Source organism: Hemitrygon akajei, unplaced genomic scaffold (assembly GCF_048418815.1).
Source record: "Hemitrygon akajei unplaced genomic scaffold, sHemAka1.3 Scf000238, whole genome shotgun sequence".
NCBI classification, from domain to species: Eukaryota; Metazoa; Chordata; class Chondrichthyes; order Myliobatiformes; family Dasyatidae; genus Hemitrygon; species Hemitrygon akajei.
In genome coordinates this window covers 1-23,552 of record NW_027332118.1, presented here as the reverse complement: position 1 = coordinate 23,552, position 23,552 = coordinate 1, and the positions used below count along the sequence as shown (strand labels likewise).

The window sequence follows — 23,552 nt, the reverse complement described above, 5'->3', positions numbered from 1 at the left end:
AGACTTCAGCAGGACATGATAGAGGAAAACCAATAAAAGGCAATCAGATATTTGTACTGATTCACTTCCAGCTATTTTTTTCAGAACCTTGGATTTGATCAGCGAGACTCTCTTATCATGGTTTTTCCCTCAGGATGGACTGCACAGTCTTTTTTTCCTGTTTGGAAAGTTGTTTTTTTAATATAAAAAAGTTCTAATAGTTCTTCCATATAACCATATAACAATTACAGAACGGAAACAGGCCATCTCGGCCCTTCTAGTCCGTGCCGAACGCTTACTCTCACATTGTCCCACCAACCTGCACTCAGCCCATAATCCTCCATTCTTTTCCTGTCTATATAACTGTCCAATTTTACTTTAAATAACAATACCGAACCTGCCTCTACCACTTCTACTGGAAGCTGGTTCCACACAGCGACCACTTTCTGAATAAAGAAATTCCCCCTCATGTTACCCTTAAACTTATGCCCCCTAACTATCAATATGTTCTCTTGTTTGAATCTCCCCTATTATCAATGGAAAAAGCCAATCCACGTCAACTCTATCTATCCCCCTCATAATTTTAAACACCTCTATCAAGTCCCCTCTCAAACCTCTACGCTCCAAAGAATGAAGACCTAATTTGTTCAACCTTTCTATGTAACTTAGGTGTTGAAACCCAGGTAACATTATGGTAAATTTCTTCTGTACTCTCTCTAGTTTATTGACATGTTTCTATAATAATTATTTTGTTGACATAATTCGGTGACCAGAACTGAACAGAATACTCCAAATTTGGCCTCACTAATGCTTTGAACAATTTTAACATTACATCCCAATTCCTGTACTCTTTGCTCTGATTTATAAAGGCCACCATACCAAAAGCATTCTTCTCCACCAACCTGACAAACAGTTATCCGCCACTACTCCCTGGCATCTCCCATCCAGCCACTGTTGAATCCATTTTACTACTTCAATATTACACTCCAAACTAACAGTCAAGCCAAGGTTTTGAAGGCTCAGCTCAGATGGACCGGCCATGTGATCCGCATGGATGAGTCCAGAATGCCGCGCTAGTTGCTCTACGGAGAACTGGAGCAAGGCAACCGTGCCGAAGGTCGCCCAAGGAAGAGGTACAAGGACAACCTCAAGTCAAACCTTAAGTGGGCCAAACTCCAGACCCGCGATCTCGAACACACTGCTGCTGATCGGTCCAAGTGGCGCAATTTATGCTCCAAGGCAGCAAACAACTTCCAAGCCAACTGGGGGAAGGAAGGGCTTCAAGGCGAGTCAAGAGAGACGCAGGAAGGCGTCCGCTCCTGCCCCAACAGGCGGTGTTCCTTGCCCCATCTGCAGCCGTATCTGTGCTTCGGACATCGGCCTCAGAAGTCATGTGCAGAAGTCACAGATGTTAACTGCGGAACGCATTCGGTTTCCTCGGATTTCGAGAGACTACTATATTAATATTAATACTTCAACATGACAAACAGTTATCCACCACTACTCTCTGGCATCTCCCGTCCAGCCACTGTTGAACTCATTTCACTACTTCAATATGAATACCTAACGATTGAACCTTCCTAACTAACCTTCCGTGCGGAACCTTATCAAAGACCTTACTGAAGTCCGTATAGACAACATCCACTGCTTTACCCTCGTCAACATTCCTCGTAACCTCTTCAAAAAATTCAATAAGGTTTGTCAATCATGCCCTTCCACGTACAAATCCATGCTCACTGTTCTTCCAGTTCTCTATTAGTTCCTTCCCATAAAACAAATTGTCCCAATCCACTCCTTCTAAATCCTTTCGCATCTCCTCAAAGTTAGCCTTTCTCCAATCAAAAATCTGAACCCTGGGTCCAGTCCTACCCTTCTCCATAATTATATTGAAACCAATGGCATTGTGATCACTGGACCCGAAGTGCTCCCCAACACATACTTCCGTCACCTGATCTATTTCGTTCCCTAACAGAAGATCCAACACTGCCCCTTCTCTAGTTGGTACCTCTATGTATTGCTGCAAAAAACTATCCTGCACATATTTTACATACTCCAAACCATCCATCCCTTTTACAGTATGGGCTTCCCAGTCTATGTGTGGAAAATTAAAATCTCCCACAATCACAACCCTGTGCTTACTACAAATATCTGTTATTTCCTTGAAACTTTGCTCCTCCAATTCTCACTCCCTATTAGGTGATCTATAATACAACCCTAAAAGTGTTACTACACCTTTCCCATTGCTCAATTCCACCCAAGTAGCCTCCCTAGATGCAACCTCTAATCTATACTGCCAGAGCACCGCTGTAATATTTTCTCTGACAAGCAACACAACACCTCCCCTTCTTGTCCCTCCGATTCTATTACACCTGAAGCAACGAAAACAAGGAATATTTTGTTGCCAATCACTCCTCTCCTGTAACGACGTTTCACTAATAGCTACAACATCATATTTTCAGGTATCTATCCATGCTCTAAACTCATCCACCTTTCTTACAATGCTCCGAGCTTTGAAATAAATGCATTTAAGAAATTCTCCATCTCTTCCTCTCTGTTTATCTCTAACGGTGCAAACAACTTCACTGTCTTTTCCTTCCTTCTTTCATACGTCTGTTCCTACACCCTGTTTCCCCTCCCCCCTCGTATCTAGTTTAAATCCACTGGAGCCTGTCTAGGAAACCTACCTGCAAAAATATTTGTCCCCCTCCAGTTCAGATGTAAACCATCCAGAACCATCTGGAGGTTCAGATGCGAACCTCCAGTTCAGATGTAAACCGATGCAATTCGGGAACAAGTCCCACCTTCCCTGGAAAATTGGCCAATTATCTATAAATCTGAAGTCCTCCCTCCTGCACCAGCCACGTGTTGATCTGTATTATCTTACTATTTCTAAACCCACCTGCACGTGGCACTGGCAGCAATCCCGAGATTGCTATCCTGGTGGTCCTGTCTTTGAAGTTGGCACCTAGCTCCCGAAACTCACCTTTCAGGACTTCCTCACTCTTCCTACCCACGTCATTGGCCCCTACATGGACCACGGCATCCGGCTGCTCACCCTCCCTCTTGAGAATAATGAAAACTCGATGCGAGATATCGCGGACTCTGGCACCAGGGAGGCAACAGACCATCCGGGATTATCGATCTCTTCCACAGAACCTCTTATCTGTTCCCCTAACTATCGAATCCCCTGTCACTACTGCTCTCCTCTTTTCCCTCCTTCCCTTCTGAGCTGAGGGTCCAGTCTCGGTGCCGGAGACGCAACCACTGCAACTTGTCTATGGTAGGTCGTCCCCACCAGCAGTATCCAAAACGGTATACTTATTGTTGATGGGAACGGCCACAGGGGTTCTCTGCTCTTCCTGTCTAATGCCCTTTCCTCTCCTGACTCTTAGGGGTGACTATCTCCCTACAACTCCTGTCTATTTCTGCCGAAAGATCCGAAGTTCATCCAATTCCAGCTCCAGTTCCCTAACTCGGTTTGTCAGGAGCTGCAGCTGGATGCACCTTTTGCAGGTGTAGTCATCAGGGACAATTGTGCTCACCCTGTCTTACCGCAATGTGCACTCAACTGCCCGAACTGTTGCCTAAATAACCTACTCCTAAGCTAATTGTATTAATTAAAGGAGCTCACCCGGCCTTACCTCACCTGGAGTGAAGCTCGTCCTCAGCTTCTGCTCGCTTTTCAAATTCCCCCGCTAATCTCAGAGGCCGACTTTCAGGCGCCTGCGCAGTCTTGCCTTTTTGCCCCGATCAATTAAAAAAAAATCGGCTTCTCTCCGAGCTTCTTTTACCTCTTCCCTCTCCGTCTCCTGCTTCGATTCCATATTCAAGTTTGCTGATGACACCACGGTTGAGAGCCGAATAAAAATGGTAAAGAATCGGACATACAGGAGGGAGATTGAAATCTGGAGTCATAACAACAACCTATCACTCGGTACCAGTAAGACAAAGGAACCGATTGCAGACTACTGGAAAGGGTACCCAGATTTTCACGAGCCCGTCCTCATCGGAGGATCAGAGGAGGTGAGAGTTATCAACCCTAGTTGTTCCGCTTTCTGAGGGCTTGACCTGGACTTAGCAGGCATAGATTCAGAATAACATCTAAAACCTTGACAAAATTCTATGGACGTGTCGTGGAACTTATGTTGATTGGCTCTATCGCGGCCTGGCTTTGAAACACCAATGACTCCGAACGGAAAATCCTACAGAAGGCAGAGGATTCGGCGCAGTATAACCCTACAAATGATTGAGCAAATCGAAAGGAAACACTATCGTAGGAAAGAAGCCCCCATCATCAGAGATCCTCACCACCGAGGCCATGCTCTTTTCTCGCTGTTACCATCAAGTAGAATGTATACGATCCTCAGGACTCGTATCAGCAAGTTGAAGAATAGTTACGACCCCGCAAACTTGAACAAAGCGGTTAACTGCACTCAATCGCCCAACCACTGACATGTTCTCACAGACAATAATCTCACTTCAAGGATCCATAAACTTTTTATTTCACGTTCACGTCATTTATTATTCTGAATTTAAATTTGAATTTGCATAGTTTGTTGCCTTCTGCATAGCTAATAAGGACAATGCAAATACTGTAACAGGGGACTTCAATATGCAAGAGGATTGGGAAAATCAAATTGGCGTCTGATCGCAAGAGAGGAAATCTGTTGAATTCCTACGAGATGGTTGTTTAAAAGCAGTTTGTAACTGCCCTTTCGGAGGGAAAGGTTTTTAGATTTGTTCTTGTGTAATAACCCAGATCTTATTAGTGAGCTTAACGTCAAGGAGCCCTTTGAAAGCAGTGATTATAACATGACTGAATTCATATTGCATTTTAAGAGGGAGAAGCATACCTCGCAATACAGTAAGTGATAGAGAAGGACGCACTCAGACTGATGGTTTGAGATGTGTCTATTTTAATGCGAGGAGTATTATGAACAAAGTGGATGAGCTATGATGTTGTGGCCATTACAGAGCCTTGGATGGTACAGGGGCAGGAATGGCTACTTTAAGAGCGAGGCTTTCGATGTTTCAGGAAGGACAGGGAGGGAGACAAAAGAGGTGGGGACGTGGCGCTGCTGATCGGAGATAGCGTCACGGATACAAAAATGGTGGAAGTCACGGAGGGGTCGTCTATGGAGTCTCTGTGGGTGGTAGTTAGGAATAAGAAGGGGTCAATAACTCCAATGTGTGTTTTTTATAGACGCCGCGAAGGTAACAGGGACATTGAGGAGCGGATAGGGAGACCGATTCTGGAAAGGAGTAATAATAACAGGGTTGTTGTGGTGGGAGATTTTAATCTTCCAAATATTTATTTGCATTTCCCGAGAGTGAGGGTTTAGATGGAGTGGAGTTTGTTAGGTGTGTTCAGGAAGGTTTCTTGGCACAATATGTAGATAAGCCTACAAGAAGAGAGGCTGTACTTGATTCGGTATTGGAAAATGAACCTGGTCATGTGTCAGGTCTCACAGTGGGAGAGCATTTTGGAGATAGTGATCACAATTCTATTTCCTTTACCATATCATTGAAGAGTGATAGGAACAGACCAGTTATGGAAAAGTTTAATTCGAGTAAGAGGAAATGTGAGGTTATCAGGCAGGAAGCATAAATTGGGAACAGATGTTCTCAGCGAATCGTGCGGAAGAAATGTAGCAAATGTTCAGGGGGTATTTTCGTGGGGTTTTGCAGGAGATACGTTCCAATGAGACAGTTAAATGATGGTAGCGTACAGGAACAGTGGTACGCTACCATCATAAAGGCTGTTGTAACTCTAGTCGAGCAGAAAAACAGAGCTTACGAAACGTCAAAAAACCAGGTAATGATAGAGATCTAGAAATCTATAAGGCTAGCAAGAAGGAGCTTAAGAATGAAATTGGGAGAAGGGCTTGGTGAACAGGATTAAGGAAAAGCCCAAGGCGTTCTACAAGTATGTGAAGAGCAACAGGATAAGACATGAGAGATAAGGCCGAATCAAGTGGACGGTGTAAAGTGATGGAACCAGTGGAGATGGAGATGTACTTAATGAATACTTTGCTTCAGTGTTCACTATGGAAAATGATCTTGGCCATTGTAGGGATGTCTTGCAGCAGACTGAAAGCTTGACCATGCATATATTAAGGTACAGGATGTGCTGGAGCTTTTGGAAAGCATCAGGTTGGATAAGTCACGAAGCTACTGTGGGAAGCGAAGGAGGAGATTGCTGAGCCTCTGGTGATGATCTTTGCATCATCAGTGAGGACGGGAGAGTTTCCGGAGGATTGGAGGGCTGCGGATGTTGTTCCCTCATTCAAGCAAGGGAGTAGGGAATAGTCCAGGAAATTACAGGCCAGTCAGACTCACTTCAATGGTTGGTAAGTTGATGGAGAACATCGAGATCCAGGATTTAGAAACATTTGGAGAGGCACAATATGATTAGGAATAGTCAGCATGGCTTTGTCAAAGGCAGGTCGTGCCTTACGAGCCTGAGTGAAATTTTTGAGGATGTGACTAAACACATTGATGGAGGTGGAGCCGTAGATGTAGCATATATGGATTTCAGCAAGGCATTTGATAAGGTACCCCATGCAAGGCTTATTGAGAAAGTAAGGAGGTATGGGATCCAAGGGGGCATCGCTTTGTGGATCCAGAACTGGCTTGCCCACAGAAGGCAATGAGTATTGGTAGACAGGTCATATTTTGCATGGAGTTCGGTGACCAGTGGTGTGCCCCAGGGATCTGTCCTGGGACCCTTACTCTTTGTGATTTTTATAAATGACCTGGATGAAGAAGGTATGGGTTTAGAAGTTTGCTCATGACACAAAGGTTGGAGATGTTGTGAATAGTGTGGAGGGCAGTTAGAGGTAACAGTGGGACATTGATCGGATGCAAAACTGCGCTGAGAAGTGGCAGATGGAGTTCAACCCAGATAAGTGTGAAGTGGATCATTTTGGTAGGTCAAATGTGATTGAAGAATAAAGTATTTACGGTAAGACTCGGCTGTGTGCAGGATCGGAGAGCAGGAGATGAGATGCAGGAAGACGGGGGGGAGAGGAACGTCGAGCCTTTATTTCGGAATGTCTGCCCGGTGGACCCAGGTTGGTGAGGACCCGTCAGCCCAACATCATGGCAGGTGAGTCGCTGGAAAGCATTCCGAGGGAGTAGATCGGGTTCGATGTTGGAAAGACAGGGGTTGGTCAGGGGAGACAGCGGGGCATTGTGTGTGGAAGATCTGGTCGAAGGAAATTGATTGAGACTTCTGAAGAAACGAAGGAGAAGGCTGATGAGGGGAGGGTGGTAGACACAGTATGTATAGATTTCATGAAGCCGTTTGGTACGTTTTCCCATGGTAGGCTGCCCTGGAACGATGGATCACGTGGTGTCCAGGGAGGGAAGTGGAGACAGAATTGGTTGGATGGTGGTTGTGGGCTGTGGGTGCTGGTGGGTGTTGTCGGTGGGTGCTGGTGTGAGGATGTTTCTCAGAGTGGAAGTCTCTGAATAATGGGATTGTGCGATTGTGATCAACTGGGTCGGGTGCCTGGGAAACAGCAAATAGAATTTAATTCGGATGACTGCGAGGTATTATATTTTGGAAGGACCGATTGTGGGAGGAGCTTTTCATTGAACAGAGGTGCCCTGGGTACAGGTGTAGATAGATAGATAGATAGATAGATAGATAGATAGATAGATACTTTATTCATCCCCATGGGGAAATTCAACATTTTTTCCAATGTCCCATACACTTGTTGTAGCAAAAACTCATTACATACAATACTTAACTCAGTAATAATATGATATGCATCTAAATCACTAACTCAAAAAGCATTAATAATAGCTTTAAAAAAAAGTTCTTAAGTCCTGGCAGTTGAATTGTAAAGCCTAATGGCATTGGGGAGTATTGACCTCTTCATCCTGTCTGAGGAGCATTGCATCGACAGTAACCTGTCGCTGAAACTGCTTCTCTGTCTCTGGATGGTGCTATGTAGAGGATGTTCAGGGTTTTCCATAATTGACCGTAGCCTACTCAGCGCCCTTCGCTCAGCTACCGATGTTAAACTCTCCAGTACTTTGCCCACGACAGAGCCCGCCTTCCTTATCAGCTTATTAAGACGTGAGGGCGCTCTCAACAACTGACCTATAGAACATAGGTACGACAGAGAGGTATTGGAGTACAAGGACATGGTTCCCTTGCAATGGACTCACACAGACACACGGAGTCACACAGAAACAAAGGTGCTGAAGAAAGATTTTGGCTCTCTGTTATCGGTCGGGGCACTGATTTCAGGAGTTGCGGAGGATACGTTTCACATGTCCAAGATAAGTTTCCACACGGTAGGCTTATTCAGAAACTCAGAAGGCATGGGATCCAGGGAAGTTCGGCCAGGTGGATTCAGAATTGGCTTGTCTGCAGAAAGCAGAGTGCCATTGTGGAGTGTGTACTCTCGGATTGGAGGGAGTACTTTCGGATTGGAGGGTTGTGACTAGTGGTGTCCAACAAGGATCGGTTCTGGGACCCCTACTCTTCGTGATTTTTTATTACAACTTGGATGTGGGGTTAGAGGGGTGGATTGGCAAGCTTGCAGATGACACAAAGGTTGGTGGTGTTGTGTATAGTGTAGAGGATTGCCGAAGATTGCAGAGAGACATTGATAGGATGCAGAAGTGGGCTGAGAAGTGGCAGATGGAGTTCAACCCGGAGAAGTGTGAGGTGGTACACTTTGGAAAGACAAACTCCAAGGCGGAATACAAAGTAAATGGCAGGATTCTTGGCAGTGTAGAGGAGCAGAGGTATCTGGGGGTACATGTCCACAGATCCCTGAAAGTTGCCTCACAGGTAGATAGGGTAGTTAAGAAAGCTTATGGGGTGTTAGCCTTCAGAAGTCAAGGGATAGAGTTTAAGAGTCATGAGGTAATGATGCAGCTCTATAAAACTCTGGTTCGGCCACATTTGGAGTACTGTGCCCAATTCTGGTTGCCTCACTATAGGAAGGACGTGGAAGCATTGGAAAGGGTACAGAGGAGATTTTCCAGGATGTTGCCTGGGTTAGAGAGTATGCATTATGATCAGAGATTAAGGGAGATAGGGCCTTACTCTCTGGAGAGAAGGAGGATGAGAGGAGACATGATAGAGGTGTACGCGTTATTAAGAGGAATAGATAGAATGGACAGCCAGCTCCTCTTCCCCAGGGCACCAATGCTCAATACAAGAGGACAAGGTTTTAAGGTAAGAGGTGGGAAGTTCAAGGGGGATATTAGAGGAATAGTTTTTACTCAGAGAGTGGTTGGTGCATGGAATGCACTGCCTGCATCAATGGTGGAGGCAGATACACTAGTGAAATTTAAGAGACTACTCGACAGGTATACGGAAGAATTTAAGTTGGGAGGACATATGGGAGGCAGGGTTTAAGGGTAAGCACAACATTGTGGGACGAAGGGCCTGTAATGTGCTGTACTATTCTATGTTCTATGCCAGTGAGGCCGCACTTGGATTATTGTGTTCAGTTCCGGTCACCCTGTCACTGGGAGGATGGGATTCAACTGGAAAGAGAGCAGAACAGATTCACAAGGATGTTGCCAGGACTTGGGTGACTGGTTCGCAAGGAGAGGGTGGACAGGGTGGGTCTTTGATCCTGGGTTGGTGGGAGACCAAGGGGTGAGCCCACTGACGTGTATTAAACCATGGGGTGTGGGGATAGGTGGTGGTCTTTTCCCTAGGGTAGGAGATCGAAGACAGGAGGACATTGATTTCAGGTAAGAGGTGGAAGGTTTAACCAGAACCTGACGGGCAACGTTATTTCACACAGCGGACAGTAGATTGATGGAACCGGATGCCGGGGGGACGTGGCCGGGACAGGTACATCAGACACGGTTAGAGATATGTGGACAGCAGTTTAGAGCAAGTTTCCCAACCGGGGGCCACGGACCTCTCAGTTAACGGGACGTGTCCCCGGTGTAAAACCGGTTGGGAGCCCCTGGTTGAGAGGGATGTGAGCCAATTCCTGAGAAACGGAATCGTCCGGACTACACACTTTGTTCAGCCCGGATTCCACGGGGCTGAGGGATCATTTACCATGCGGGACAACTCTGTGACTCTCTCTCCCTGTCTTTGTCTCACTCGCTGTCCTCATCTGTTGGTGATTCTCTATTTCACGGAGTCACAGAGCGATCCAGCACAGATAGAGGCCATTCGGCCCCACTTCGTGTCCACCCAGCTATTTCCAACGTCCTGGAATCGGCTCGTATCCCTCCCAACCCCGTCCGTCCGTGTACCTGTCCAGGTCATTCTGAAACGTTTCCCTTGTCCCTGGCTCAACCACTTCCTCTGGCAGGTCATCCCATAGACTCACCACGCTTTTGCCTGAAAGCGGTGCCCCTCATAACCCTTTTACACCCTTCCCCTCTCGTGTTAATTCTGTCCTGCTATCCTCCAGGGAAACGATTGTTATTGCCCACCCTATCGATGCCCACAGACAAGTTAGATAATGGTTCAATTGGAGTAAGGGGAATTATGAGGCTATAAGGCAGGAAATTGGAAGATTAAGTTGGTAACAGATGTTCTCAGGGAAAAGTACAGAAGAAATGTGGCAAATGATTAGGGGATATTTGTGTGGAGTTCTGCATAGGTACGTTCCAATGAGACGGGGAAGTTATGGTAGGGTACAGGAACCGTGGTGTACAAAAGCTGTAATAAATCTAGTCATGAAGAAAAGAAAAGCTTACGACAGGTTCAGAGAGCTAGGCAATGTTAAAGATTTAGAAGAGTATAAGGCTACTAGGAAGGAAATTAGTAGAGTCAGAAGGGGCCATGAGAAGGCCTTGGCAGGCAGGATTAAGGAAAACCCCAAGGCATTCTACTAGAATGTGAAAAATAGGAATTATCAAGTGTGACAGTGGGAAAGTGTGTACGGAACCATAGGAAATAGCAGAGGCACTTAATGAATACCTTACTTCAGTATTCACTATGGAAAAGGATCTTAGTGATTGTAGTGATGACTTGCAGCAGACTGAAAAGCTTGAGCATGTAGATATTAAGAAAGATGATGTGCCGGAGCTTTTGGAAAGCATCCAATTAGGTAAATCGCCGGGACTGGATTAGATGTAACCCAGGGTACTGTGGGAGGCGAGGGAGGAGATTGCTGAGCCTCTGGCAATGATCTTTGCATCATCAATTAGGATGGGAGAGGTTCCAGAGGATTGGAGGGTTGTGGATGTTGTTCCCTTATTCAAGAAAGGGAGTAGAGATAGCCCAAGGAATTATAGACCGGTGAGCCTTAATTCAGTGGTTGGTAAGTTGATGGAAAAGATCCTCAGAGGCAGGATTTGTCAAGGGCAGGTTGTGCCTTATGAGCCTGATTGAGTCTTTTGAGGATGTGACTAAACACATTGATGAAGGAACAGTAGATGTAGTGTATATGGATTTCAGCAAGGCATTTGATAAGGTACTCTATGCAAGGCTTATTGAGAAAGTAAGGAGGCATGGGATCAAATGAAACATTTTTTGTTATGGATCCAGAACTGGCTTGCCCACAGAAGGCAAAGAGTGGTTGTGGAAAGATCATATTCTGCATGGAAGCCGGTGACCAAAGGTATACCGCAAGGATCTGTTCTGGGACCCCTAATCTTAGTGATTTTTATAAATGGCCAGGATGAGGAAGTGGAGGGATGTGTTAGTAAATTTGCGATGAAACAAAGGTTGGGGGTGTTGTGAATAGTGTGGAGGGATATCAGAAGTTACAGTGGGACATTGATAGGATGCAAAACTGGGCCGAGAAGTGGCAGATGGAGTTCAACCTAGACAGGTGAGAGATGGTTCATTATGGTAGCTCAAATATGATGGCAGAATATAGCACTAATGTTAAGACTCTCGGCAGTGTGGAGTCGAGAGGGATCTTGGGGTCAGAGTCCATAGAACACTCAAAGCTTCTACACAGTTTGACTCTTTGGGTAAGAAGCCATACAGTGCATTGGCCTGCATCAATCGTGGGATTCAGTTTAGGAGCCGAGAGGTAATGTTGCATCTATATAGGACACTGGTCAGACCCCACTTGGAGTACTGTGCTTAGTTCTGGTCGCCTCGCTGCAGGAAGGACGTTGAAACCATAGAAAGGGTGCAGAGGAGATTTACAAGGATGTTGCCTGGATTAGGGAGCATGCCTTATGAGAACAGGTTGAGTGAACTCGGCCTTTTTCTCCTTGGAGCGATGGAGGATGAGAGGTGACGTGATAGAGGTGTCCCAGACAATGAGGGGGTATCGATCATGTGTATAGTCAGATGCTTTTTCCCAGGGCTGAAATGGCTAACCCGAGAGGGCACAGTTTTAAGGTGCTGGGGAGTAGGTACAGAGGCGATGTCAGGGATAAGCTTTTACTCAGAAAGTGGTGAGTGCATGGAATGGGCTGCCGTCGACGGTGGTGGAGGCGGAAAAGATAGGGTCTTTTAAGAGACTCCTGGATGAATACATGGACTCAGAAAAATAGAGGGCTGTGGGTCCACCTAGCTAGTTCTAAGGAAAGGACATGTTCGGCACTGCAAGTGTCACTCCACTCTTTAATAAGGGAGGAAAGCAAAAGAAAGGAAATTATAGGCTAGTTGAACCAACCTCAGTCGTTAGGCAAGTGTTGGAGTCTATTATTAAGGAGGAGGTCTTGAGGAACCTGATTAAATAAGTCAAAATCAGCATTGATTCTACAAAGGGAAATCTTGCCTGACAAATCTGTTAGAATTCATGGAGGAAGTAACAAGCAGGATGGACAAAGGAGAGTCAGTGGATGTCATTAAGATGGATTTTCAGAAGGCATTTGAGAAAGTGCCACACATGAGGCTGCTGAACAACATACAATTATGTGACGTCACAGGATAGATACTGCCATGTATAACAGAATGGCTAATTGGCAGGAGGCAGCGGGTGACAATAAATGGGGCCTTTTCACGTTGGCTGCCGGTGACTAGTGGTGTGCCTCAAAGATCAGTATTGCAACCGGGGCTTTTCACATTGCTGGTCAATGATTTAAGTAATGGAATTGATAGCCTTGGTGCAAGTTTTGTGGACGATGTGAAGGTAGTGTTGGAGATAAGTGGCAGATGGAATACAGCACTGGGGAATATTTGGTCATGCATTTTTTTTTAAAGGAACAACAGTACGGACTATTATCTAAATGGGGATAAGATTCAAACAACAGATTTAAGAGTCCTCGTGTAAGACCCCCAGAATTCACATGTTGAGTCTGTGGTAAACAAGGCAAATGTAATAGTGGGCATTATTTCAAAGGGTGCAGCATATTTTATACCCTAAGACATTGAGATATAGGAGCTGAATTAGGCCACTTGGCCCACCGAGTCTGCTCTGCTATTCAATCATGTCTGATCCTTGTTTTCCCCTACTCGGCCTTACTCCCCGGTCTTCTCCTCGTAACCTTTGATGCATGTCCAATCAACAACCTATCAAGTTCTGCATAAATATACTCCGAGACCCGTCCACCACAGCTGCCTGTGGTAACACATTCCACTAGTTCACCACCCTCTGGCTAAAGAAATTTCTCCACCTGTCATTGGCAGCCAACCAGAAAAAGGATCATTTTACTCCAAATCGCTGCGTCCTACCAATCAGCCGATGATCTAACAATGCCAGTTACTTTCCTGTAATACGACGGCCTCTTATCTTGGTAAGCACCCTGAAGTGTGACACCCTGGTAGTCCGAATATACAACATCCGCAGCCTCCCTTTAACATATCCTACTTGCGATCTCCTCAAATATGGGTCGGCACAACGTCGAGGGCCGAAGGGCCTTACTGTGCTGTGGTGTTCTAGTGAATTCCAACAGGTTCGTCGGGAAAGATTTTCCTTCAGGGAAACCAGGCTGACTGTCCTGTCTTGTCCCGTGTCACCAAGTACTCCTAAACCTCATCCTTAACAGTTGTCTCCAACATCCTCCCAACCACAGAGGTCAGGCCGGCAGGTCTGTAATTTCCTTTTTGCTGCCTTCCACCTCTCCGAAAGGGAGGAGGCTCTTTGCAATTCTCCGGCTCTCTGGCGTCATGCCATAGTCCAATGGTTTTTGAAAGATAATTATCAATGCTCCCGCAATCACTACCGTCACCTCTTTCCATTGGGTGAAGTTCTCAGTGTTTCCTGATGCAGCGCCCTCCCTCTTGCCGAGGCAAGCCCGTCAATGCCGTTTTGCGCCTTTTGCGACATGTCAGGGGTATTTAAAGCCCCTCCCCCTCTCCGAAATAGAGGATGGGGCATAGGAAGGAGCAACTTAACCGGGTGCAGGACCTTCGGCCTCACAACGTCTGCGCTGAAGTCAATGTATTGTTAACCAAAGGTCCACCTTAGCTAATTATTTCCACCCGAACTGTGTCCAGATTAAACCTTTCCATACACATTTATGTGCCAATATTTCTGTGTCTCTATCCATTCACCCTCTGGACTTAGACTTGCCCAGAATAGGAAACATCCTCTCCACATCCAATCTGTCAAGGCTTTGAACTATTCGACAGGTTTCAATGGGGTCCCCCTCATTCTTATGAATGCTAGTGTACAAAGACTCAAGGGTATCAAGCAATCTTCATACGGCAAACCGTTCAATCATAGAATGATTTTTGTGAACCTTCTTCGAAGCCTCTGCAGTTTCAGCACATTCTTTCTAACCAGTGATGTCTCAGCAGTGCTTTATAAATTCTCAAAATTATATCCTTTTCCTCTTGAAATGAATGCTGACACCGTAGTGTCAACCTGCAAATTGACCTTTGGGGAATCCTGCACCAAGACTCTCCAGGCCCGCAGCAAATCACTTTGTTTTCTCTATTTGGAAAATTGTCAACTCTTTCATTTCTTCGACCGAAGTGCACAGCAGTACGCTTCCCAGCACTATACTCCATCAGCCATTTATTTGCACATTCTCCCAATCCGTCTTTCTGCAGCCTCCGTACTTTCGCAAAACTGCCTTCCCCATCGACCTATCTTCCAGTCATCTGGAAACTTTGAAACAAAGCCACCAATTCCATCATGCAAACCTTTGACATATAACGTAAGAAGAATCAGTTCCAACACAGACCCCTGCGGAACACCGGAAAACAGTCAGAAATGGTTCCCTTCCATCCCACTCTTAGCCTCCGGCCAGTCAGCCACTGCCTTATAATGCTAGGACATTTCCGGAAATACCATGGGCTCATCGCCTGTTAAGCAGTTTCATGTGTGGCACCTTGTCAAAGGCCTTCTGAAACTCCAGGTACACGAGCTCAACCGATTCTCCTTTGTCTTCCTACTTCTTCAAAAGATTTCCAACTGTTTGGAAAATTCATCCCTTGTGGAAACGGTTATGACTACGGCCTACGTTATCATGTGCCTCTGATCAACTCCAGAATCTTCCCAACCACAGAGGTCGGACTAATTGGCCTACATTTCCTTTCTTCCGTTCTCTCTCTTCTTGAAGAGTGGAGCGATATTTGCAATTTTCCGGTCTTCCAGAACCATTACCATTCCAGACTCTACTGATTCTTGAAAGATCATTACCAGCGACCCCACGATCTCTTCAGCCACCTGTTTCAAAACTCCGACGTGTAGACCATCTGGTCCAGGTGACCTACCTCCCTTCAGACCTCGCAGTTTCCCAGTAACCTTCTCTCAATTTATGATAACCTCACAAACATCATACCCCCTGACACCTGGATCTTTAACCATACTGCTAGTGCCTTTCACAGGGAAAACTGAAGCAAAACACTTTTTCAGTGCTTTCGCTATTTCGTGGTCCCGCATTGCTACCACTCCAGCATCGTTTTCCAGCGGTACGATCTGCATCTGGCCTCTCTTTTATCTGAAAAAACTTTTGGTGTTCCCTTCAAAATGATTGGCTGTCTTACTTTCGTACTCCAGTTTTCCGTTCTTAATGACTTTCTCAGGTTGTCTTCGGTTGATTTTTAAAAGCTTTCCAAACTTTTAACATCCCAGGAAATTTTGCTCTATTAGTCTTTACAATTCCTCCTGAGACGGTGATGTGCCTGTCCTGTGAGATGTGGCAGTCTTGTGAGAACTCCCCTCTCCCGCAGAGTCACATCTGCCAGAAGTGCATGCGGCTGGGCGATCTGGAAGACCGTGTGAGGAATCCGGAGCAGCAGCTGGATGACCTTCGACTCGGAAGGGAAAATGAGGCAGTCATAGATGAGAGCTACAGGGAGGTAGTCACACCTAGGCTGCAGGAAGTAGGTCGTTGGGTGACAGTCAAAAGGGGGATAGCGAAGGTGAGTAGGCAGGTAGTGCAGAGCACCCCTGTGGCCATTCCGCTGAATAATAAGTTTACCGTCTTGGATACTGTTGGCGAGGACGACCGACCAGGTGTGAGCCACGGTGGCAGGGCCTCCGGCACTGAGTTGGACCCTGTGGTGCAGAAGGGTGGGATGGAGAAGAGGAGAGCTGTCGTCATTGGAGACTCTATAGTCAGGGGAGCAGACAGGAGATTTTGTGGACGTGAGAAGGAAACCCGCATGGTTTGTTGCCTCCCGGTGCCAGGGTCTGATGGGGTGCATGAGATCCTGGTACGAAAGCGAAAGCAACCAGAAGTCGTGGTACATGTTGGGACCAACGACATAGGCAGGAAGAGATATGAGGTCCTGAAGTGTGAGTTTCGGAAACTAGGCAGAAGGCTGAAGAACAGGACCTCAAGGGTGGAGTTCTCAGGATTGCTGCCAGTGCTACGTGATAGTGATGGTAAGAATTGGAGGAGATGGCAGTTGAATGTGTGGCTGTGGAGTTGGTACAGGGGGCAGGGTTTTAGATTTTTAGACGATTGGGATCTCTTCTGGGGAAGTTGGGACCTGTACAGATTGGATTCGTTGCACCTGAACTCGAAGGGGAGCAATATCCTGGCAGGTAGGTTTGCCAGCATGGTTCGGGAGGGTTTAAACTAATTTGCAAGGGGGAAGAGACGCGGAGCGATAGAACAGTGAAAGATGTGCAGGGAGTAAAGCCAGTTCCAACATATTGAGAGGCTTTGAGGAAAGAGAAGCAAAATAAAGGGTGTAAAGGTAATAAGGTAGAAGGACTAAAGTGCGTGTACTTCAATGCAAGAAGCATCAGGAACAAAGGTGATAAACTGAGAGCTTGGATACATACATGGAGTTATGATGTAGTGGCCATTAGGGAGACTTGGCTGGCACCAGGGCAGGAATGGATTCTCCGTATTCCTGGATTTCAGTGCTTCAAAAGCGATAGAGAGAGCAGAAAACGGGGAGGAGGGGTGGCGTTACTGGCCAGGGTTACTATTAAAGCTACCGAAAGGGTGGGTAATGTAGCAGGTTCCTCCTTTGAGTCAGTATGGATGGAAGTCAGGAACAGGAAGCGAGCAGTTACTCTACTGGGGGTATTCTATAGGTCGCCTGTTAACAGCAGAGATACCGAGGAGCAGATTGGGAGGCAGAGTTTGGAAAGGTACAAAAATAACAGGGTTGTTATCATGGGTGTCTTTAACTTCCCTAATATTGATTGGCACTTGATTAGTTCCAAGGGTTTAGATGGAGCAGAGTTTGTTAAGTGTGTCCAGGATGGATTCCCGTCACAGTATGTTGACAGGCCGATCAGAGGGAATGGCATACTAGATCTAGTATTAGGTAGTGAACCTGGTCAGGTCACAGATCTGTCAGTGGGTGAGCATCTGGGGGACAGTGATCACCGCTCCCCGGCCTTCAGCGTTATCATAGAAAAGGGTAGAATCAGAGAGGGCATGAACATTTTTAATTGGGGACGGGCAAATTATGAGGCTATAAAGTGGAATTTGCGGGTGTGAATTGGGATGATGTTTGTGCAGGGAAATGTACTATGGACACGTGGTCGATGTTTAAGGATCTCTTGCAGAATGTTAGGGAAAATTTGTCCCAGTGAGGAAGATAAAGAATGGTAGGGTGAGGTGGGTGACAAGTGAGGTGGAAAATCAAGTCAGGTGGAAGAAGGCAGCATACAGGAGGTTTAGGAAGAAATGATCAGATGGGTCTATTGAGGAATATAAGGTAGCAAGAAAGTAGCTTAAGAAGGGGCTGAGAAGAGCAGGAAAGGGGCTTGAGAAGGCCTTGGCGAGTAGGGTAAAGGAAAACCCCAAGGTAGTCTTCAGTTAAGTGAAGAACAGAAGGATGACAGGAGTGAAGGTAGGACCGATTAGAGATAAAAGTGGGAAGATGTGCTTGGAGGCTGCGGAAGTGATCGAGATCCTCAATGAATATTTCTCTCCCGGTTTTCACCAATGAGAGGGAACTTGATAACGGTGAGGACAATATGAGTGAGGTTGATGTTCTGGAGCATGTTGATATTAAGGGAGAGGAGGGGTTGGAGTTGTTAAAATACATTAGGACGGATAAGTCCCCGGGGCCTGACGGAATATTCCCCAGGCTGCATCACAAGGCGAGGGAGGAGATTCCTGAGCCTCTGGCTAGGATCTTTATGTCCACGTTGCCCACGGGAATGGTACCGGAGGATTGGTGGAAGGCGAATGTTGTCCCCTTGTTCAAAAAAGGTAGTAGATATAGTCCGGTTAATTATAGACCAGTGAGCCTTACGTCTGTAGTGGGAAAGCTGTTGGAAAAGATTCATAGAGATAGGATCTATGGGCATTTAGAGAATCATGGTCTGATCAGGGACAGTCAGCATGGCTTTGTGAAGGGCAGATCATGCCTAACAAGCCTGATAGAATTCTTTGAGGAAGTGAACAGGCATACAGTGGAGGGTAGTGCAGTGGATGTGATCTACATGGATTTTAGTAAGACATTTAACAAGATTCCACACGGTAGGATTATTCAGAAAGTCAGAATTCATAATTGAATGGGATCCAGGGAAGCTTGGCCAGGTGGATTCAGAATTGGCTTGCCTGCAGAAGGCAGAGGTTCGTGATGGAGGGAGTACATTTGGATTGGAGTGTTGTGACTAGTGGTGTCACAAGGATCTGTTCTGGGTCCTCTACTTTTCGTGATTTTTATTAACCACCTGGATGTGGGTGTAGAAGGATGGATTAGCAAGTTTGCAGACGACACAAAGGTTGGCGGTGTTGTAGATAGTGTAGAGGATTATCGAAGATTGCAGAGAGACATTGATAGGATGCAGAAGTGTGCTGAGAAGTGGCAGATGGAGTTCAACCCGGAGAAGTGTGAGGTGGTACAGTTTGGAAGGACAATCTCCAAGGCAGAGTACAAAGTAAATGTCAGGATACTTGGTAGTGTGGAGGAGCAGATGGATCTGGGGGTACAGGTCCACAGAAACATGAACGTTGCCTCACAAGTAGATAGGGTAGTTAAGAAAGCTTATGAGGTTTTAACTTTCATAAGTCGAGGGATAGTGTTAAGAGACGCGATGTAATGATGTAGCTCTATAAAACTCTAGTTAGGCCACACTTGGAGTACTGTGTCCAGTTCTGGTCGTCTCACTATAGGAAGGATGTGGAAGCATTGGAAAGGGTACAGAGGAGATTTACCAGGATGCTGCCTGGTTTAGAGAGTATAGATTATGATCAGAGTTTAAGGGAGTTAGGGCTTTACTCTTTGGCGAGAAGGAGGATAAAGAGGAGACATGATAGAGGTGTACAAGATATTAAGAGGAATTGACAGAGTGGACGGCAAGCGCCTCTTCCCTAGGGCACCACTGCTCAGTACAAGAGGGCATGGCTATAAGTTAAGGGGAGGGAAGTTCAAGGCGGATATCAGAGGAAGGTCATTCACTCAGAGAGTGATTGGTGCGTGGAATGCACTGCCTGAGTCAGTGGTGAAGGCAGATACACTAGTGACGTTTAAGAGACTACTAAACAGGTATATGGAGGAATATAAAGTGCGGGGGGTGGGGTCATATGGGAAGCAGGGTTTGAGGGTTGGCACAACATTGTGGGCCGAAGGGCCTGTATTGTTCTGTACTATTTTATGCTGCATGTTCTATGTTCTATATGCCCTCTCTTTCGATTTTATGTTGGTTGTGACCTTTCTTGTTAGCCGCAGTTGTGTCAACTTTCTAACTTTCCGTTAGAATACTCCTTTCTCCTTGGGATGTATATACCCTGTGCCTTTCGAATTGCTTCCAGAAATTCCAGCCATTACTGGCCTGTCGTCGTCACTAACAGTATTCATTTCCAATCCATTCTGGCCAACTCTCCTCTGATGCCTCAACTCTGGAAATGATACATTTGACCTTATCTTCTCCTTCACAAGTTCAGGAGTGAATTCGATGATATTTTGATCACTCTTCCCTAGGGGCTCTTTTACCTTAAGCTCTCTGATCAAATTTCGTTCATTGTACAACACCTAATCCTGAACAGCTGATTCTGTCACTAGGTGCTCTAAAATCCACCTCGCATGCGTTCCGGAAATACCCCATCTGGAAATGCAGCACAAGCCTGATTTTGACAACCTAGTCCCCCATAACTTTCGTAGTATTGTCAGTTTGGCATGAATTTTCTCTCTCCTGTTGGAACATCTTTTGTCATGTTTTGGGCTCTACACACATCTCATCAGTATCTGTTGACACTCGTAGTTTCCTAGCTCAGTCCACAATGATTCGGTACCTTCCAACGCTATGTCACTTCTTTCTAGTGATTTTATTTATTCATTTTACGAACACAGGATTGCTACCACCTCTGCCTTCCAGCGTATCCTTCCGATGCAATGTTTACCCTTGGACCTTCAGCTCCCACCTGTAATATTTCAACTACCATTCAGTGACGCCGACAACATCATACCTGCCAATCCGCAACTGTGCTGCAAGTTCATTTGTCTTATCCCGATAACTGTGCGTATTCAGATGCAACACATTCAGTCCTACAGTCGCCCTTAATTTCCCGATTTTGTCCGCCTTTTACGTTGCTGACTGAAATTTTGTCCAATCAAAGACATTTATCATTACACATTGCCTCTGTTTGCAACCCAGCTGCCTCAAGTTCAGCGTTATTATTTGCCTTTCCTACCAATACATTTGTTTTTTTGCATTTAAATGTGTGCAACTCAGGAAACCCTTCGCATCATGCTCAAATTTTTGATTCCGAAATTCGCCTGAAGTCTTAGCTGCAGTCTTATCTGTCTCCACAACCTCTCATCTACCTGTTCTGACACTCTGATTCCCATCCCTCTGCAACTCCAGTTGAGGAACCACCGGCCAGCATTCATAGACCTTCCCGCTGGGGTATCAGTCCCCCCTCCAGTTCAGGCGCAAAACGACCTTTCTATACAGGCGCCACCTGCCATGGAAGAGAGCCAATAATCCAAAAATCCTATGCCCTCTCTCTCCTATACCAACTCCTTAGCCACGTTTTAAACGGTGTCATTTTCCTAGTTCAGGACTCACTAGCAAGTTGCACGGGTAGAAGCCTAAGATCACAACTCTAGGAATCCTGCCCTTAACTTACCACCTATCTTCCTGAATCCACCTAGGCAAAACCTTGTCCTGCCCATGTCATTGGTACTTACATGGACCACGACATCTGGCTGTTCACCCTACCACTTACGAATGCTGGGGACTCGATCCGAGGTATCAGACCCTGGCACACGGGAGGCAGCGTACCATCCCGGCATCTGCTTGAGGCCCACAGAAACTCCTGTCTGTTCCTCTACCTATCGAATCCCCTATCACACGGCGATTCTCTACTCCCCCCTTCCCTTCTGAGTGACAGAAGTGGAGTCTGCGTATTTCTTCTGTTAGATGATCTCCCCTCGGGAGTGTCCAGGGTGATATACCTGTTGTGGAGGGGGTTGGCCAGAGGGTTACTCTGCACTGGCTCCTTCAAACTTTCCCCTTCTTGACTGTTAACCCCAGTTTGCTGTGCTTTGCACCTGCAATAATTACCTTTCTATACGTCCTTTCTATCACCACTTCAGCCTCCCGAGCGATCCGATATCCATCCAGTTCCTGCTTCATCTACTGAGCGCGGTTTGTTAGAAGCTGATGCTGGGTGCACTTCCCGCAGCTGTCGTCGTCATGGACAGTGGAACCCTCCCTACCAGCCCACGTCCAGCAAGAGAAACATTTCACTACACTGCCTGTCATCCCCACTGTCCTGGCCGCGGAGGTTTCAAGAAGAGCGGGGAAAAATTTTGAGATTTACTTACTCTTACTTTCTCTGAGTGAAGCTTTTCTTCGCAGAAGACTCGAAGAGCTAAAGCCCTAAGGTCACCACTCGGACTACATCTGCTCAGAGGATGGCCGCTGCGCTTAGCACTACCTTCCCTTTAATTTGCTCTTGCGAATCAATGGCAAACGCTGATTGGTCGCTGGTCAAAGCTCATCTGCGCATCTGCCTTTGTCTACTTTTCGTTCCATTGCAATTGACAACTGCATATTCCTTTTGTTTACTGTCTATAACCGTGGAAAAGATTTTTTTTGTACCAAGATGTTTACTTACCTGAGTTTTTTTCTGCAGTGTGGCCCTTCGGCTCTTTGACCGTCCTTACCACCGCTGTCTCTAATACTGTGCCCGGGTGTTTCCTGATACTGTGAGGAACGTTATAACCGCGCGTCCGCTTCGCTCCATATCCAATAGTTCGGGTATTTTGACAACCCCACCCCCACCCCCCGACCTCTGTCCGTACTACAGAATGAATCATAGAATAGTGTGCAGTATAAAACAGAGTAACGGCCCTTCCGTCTAACATTCCTGCGGAGAACTCACTATATTAGTAATCGAAGGACGAACGTATCTAATTCCTTATTACTGTTCAGTGTCCAGATCCTGCATTTCTCTGCTCAATTATGTACCAACGCTTCTATGCCTCTATCTATTAACCCTCTGTCTCTCTCTCTCTCTCTCCCCCCCCCCCCCCCCCACACACACACACACACACACACGCGCGCACTCTTCCCCTCACCACTCCTCCGGTTCTGTAATTCTGTTTCTAATTCTGCCTCTCCTTTCTCTCTACCCAGTGAACACACACTTTGGCCTCCACCGTTCATCCGTTCCGTTTTCAAGAGAGTTTTAGCGGATAGCGGAGGCGTGGGGTGGGGGCAGGGTACGTTGAGATACTAACCTCAAAGCTGTTTGCAGAGTAGGCGACTGACTGTCGTTGCTCAGCTCACGGTGCAGCGCGCTGACAAGCGGGGACGGCGGCGCAGGTCAAACAGTTCTCTCGGCATCGGCCTGCACGCACCAGCCCGGGACGGTTCACTTCTGCACTTAGTCTGAACCCTTCCACGTGATAATCGCGGATGCTTTTCGTTCATCCATTACGTCACTCCACCGCTCACCACATCCTGTTGCAACTCTGAAACAGTGGACGTGCTGTTTACAAGGTTTTGCATGCTCTCTTCCTGATTCTTGGTCAAAGCTCATGTTTAGCAGCAGCATCTAAAGCTGCATTTTGGACTGTTACATATTTCACTTCACGGTTACTGCATATCTTCTCTGACCGCTCTCTGTAGCTCCTGCACCCTGCATCCTTCACTTTATGCCCCGTCCTTTGGTCTCTGTCTTCCGCTCTTCCTGCCACTCCTGCGGCCCTCCTCCTCGTTCTCTTCATTCTTAAGCGCCCTCCCTCCAATCAGCGTCCTTTACTTCCCCTCTCTCATACTTTCGCTATGCGTACAGGGGAGTGTTTCCGATGTTGCAACCCCCCGTTCTCTCTCTCTCACTCTCTCTCTCAC

At 46.4% G+C, this 23,552-nt stretch overlaps 1 protein-coding gene across 1 annotated transcript in view; it reads right to left on the bottom strand.

Moving 5' to 3' along the window:
* LOC140724476 (ecto-ADP-ribosyltransferase 5-like) overlaps window positions 1-23,087 on the bottom strand; it is a 29,835-nt gene extending 6,748 nt beyond the window's left edge. The window contains exon 1 of the mRNA XM_073038922.1: window positions 22,940-23,087. The gene's annotated coding sequence lies outside the window, so the exon portion shown is untranslated. The remainder of the gene's footprint in view (window positions 1-22,939) is intronic.
* Between the last annotated feature and the right edge of the window lie 465 nt (window positions 23,088-23,552).